This window comes from Sinocyclocheilus rhinocerous, unplaced genomic scaffold (assembly GCF_001515625.1).
Source record: "Sinocyclocheilus rhinocerous isolate Xijiao unplaced genomic scaffold, SAMN03320098_v1.1 scaffold1046, whole genome shotgun sequence".
NCBI classification, from domain to species: domain Eukaryota; kingdom Metazoa; phylum Chordata; class Actinopteri; order Cypriniformes; family Cyprinidae; genus Sinocyclocheilus; species Sinocyclocheilus rhinocerous.
Window position 1 is genome coordinate 525110 of NW_015646218.1, and position 2690 is coordinate 527799.

At 37.4% G+C, this 2690-nt stretch overlaps 1 protein-coding gene across 1 annotated transcript in view; it reads right to left on the reverse strand.

Annotated features, from left to right (window-relative positions):
* The window catches only part of LOC107707160 (hyaluronan synthase 2-like), a 15946-nt gene extending 14494 nt beyond the window's left edge, over positions 1-1452 (reverse strand). The window contains exons 1-2 of the mRNA XM_016511077.1: positions 1393-1452; positions 1017-1320 (exon numbers count right to left, since the gene is read on the reverse strand). The gene's annotated coding sequence lies outside the window, so the exon portion shown is untranslated. The remainder of the gene's footprint in view (positions 1-1016; positions 1321-1392) is intronic.
* Between the last annotated feature and the right edge of the window lie 1238 nt (positions 1453-2690).

Here is a 2690-nt window from a genome sequence, read left to right on the forward strand (position 1 = left end):
TTAAGGCTTGATCCCCCAAAGAAAGTCACAACAACAGCATGTAGTCTTGTAACATACACTTATATGTATGTTTCAGTAGCCTTTTTAAACACCCGCATAATTAGATTACAGATCCCAATACAAAAGACGCTGGTGAACAAAAGTTGCTTTAGTTGAAGAGGTTACTATGGCAATAGAAGACGCGTGAACGCTCAGGATTAGTTTTGGATGGTACGTCGAAAAATAATATATTATTTATACATATAACACTTTATGCTAGGCTATAGGCCTATGACTTAAAAAAAATCAGAAATAAGGACGCCAAAATACAATTAAAAATGCGTCCCGAAATTATACTTGCATACAAATGACAAGTGTAGAAAATGTTTCTGTTTAGTTTAAATTATTCATTTGTGTCACGTATTACCATGAAAACACCCGAGGGAGCCTACTGAAAAGCGTCATTATGCATCATTATATTACATTGCGTCACCCTCAGTTTTATGTCTGCTGCTGGATTGCGCGCAATATCTGTTCTGCTCTGCTATTGGTCAGAGGGTCCAAATGGTGTTTAATTAGCCTGTAACCCTGGTAGAATCTCAAACACCCACTAAATTTATATCAAGCTGACGTTGATTAGTAGCCTGACTGTAATTGAGGAAATCTGTAAAAATGTAAAAATGAAACCTGACAGAACAGCTGATATGCACAGGTTTACCAACAATGATACAAGAGAAGCAAATAAGACTTACATGAATAATATGCCAGATAAAATATATGCTGTTCTTTATCAGCTGTACTGCTGAGTCAGAAATATGGTAAAATTTAAAAGTCTACTACCTGTTGGACTTTGAAAAAGATGGCACGTAGGTATTGCAATCATTTATGTATGTACTCCATTCATTCAAATGTATCCCCCCTTATGATTGTTTAAAATAACTCCATTGCAACATGAAATACATGCAAAGAAACTATTAATCTAATAGAACAGTGTGTATCATTCGAAAAATGTATCCATTAAATAATCATAATCATACCTTGGAGCAGCTGCGTGGAGATGTCCCGTTAGTTTAACAGGGACGCTGTCCGAAAAGGCTCGCACGCTCCAGACACTGGACAAACTTTCCCATATAAGTTTTTGGGTAAAATACAGAAGACACCGGCATGGAGCATCTAAAAAACTCGTTGCTTTTAAAAGATGTGCAGTATCCACGTTTTTCATACAACGAATGAACATTCAAGTTTCTCGCCTCCTCCAATACATTATATAGTATAGTTTGCATCAGTCTGCTGTGATGAGGTCTGCTGGAGCATCTTGGCAGTTCATTCTGACGTTGTCAGCTGATAAAAGAAGAAAAAAGTCAATGTTGGAGACTAAAAAAACGTAATTCATTCAAGTTTTTCCAAGCGTACAGGTTGAAGTAGTGAACTGTCCTTTTCTGCGTCTAATTTCTTCCAGACGCTTTAACTATATGCTTCCTGTAAGCCATACATTTGTAAGACTCTTTTAACCGGGCAGGGGTTTGGACTTGTTTTAATAAGGGGGTTGGCTCGGGGGCGAGGAGGAGTGAACCTCTAAAAAAAAAAAAAAAAGTGCTGCCCATTCAAACTTCCGAAATGGGGGTGGGTATGAGTTAATCAAGCAATTAGCCAAAGAGTCTTCAGCTAAAAATGGCAAGTTGTAGAGATATTTAAAATAATAATAATAATAATAATAATAACAACAACAATAAATTAATAAAATGATTTATTAAAAATAATAATCACTAGGAATAACTAAGAAAACACTAAATTAATGCATTTACCAAGAGCATACGAACAAAAAAATGTGTTTCGGAAAATTCTGGGTGTTTAAATGCATTAAAAATCAGTCGCTATTTTGCCAATTTTAGGAAGAACACCGTTAATCAAACACGCCTGAGAACCTTTTGATGGTTATTGACTCTCAGTTGCGCTTGTGATTTTGAGGGCAGAAGGCGCAACACACATATTTACCACAAGAGTGCGCCACACAATTCTAAATCTGTTCACGTTCACAGCAGTGAATGAAGATTTGCAATTCTGATCTGTGATCAGTGATGCAGATTCCAGTGTGGGCCAAAAGCAATGTAACAATGTTTTTGATATACATAGAGCTATTCTTTAAAAAAAAATGTTGCATGTTTCTTTTTTTCTTTTCAATGAAAACTCACAAATATATCAATATTGATTGAGTAATCTTTCACTCAGCACAAGAGCATCAGCAATTTTTGTTCATCATTTGTTTATGGCCACTTTGCTTCTTTCAACCAATTCCCTACTAGGTTCAAAAGAGATTTTCTGCCCAGCAGGGACAGCACGCGGGCTGGCTTTTGGTCCATTCATGTGAAAAGGCAGTTTCTTATGTGTTAATTTGGGCCACTGTTTATTTGAACAAGGATTGTCCAATGGTCCAAATAAGCAACCGGACCAGGGAAGAGGATAGCAGCCTCTGCTATGTGTCTCTGTAGGATAACCTCCCACTAAAGCATGGCAAACACGAGGACGCTGGACTCCTCTAGCAGACTGCAGAGGTGCTGAAAGATGGAGGCTAATGAGTCCCGACTTCACAGTTGGGGTTTCTTTGACCCTTAACTGACTTTGATAAAGAGCAACCACATGTTTTGCTGACTCATTAAAAAAAAGTGTAGACTTCTAGTGTCTAGTACAGCACGGCATTGTGTTCCATACGT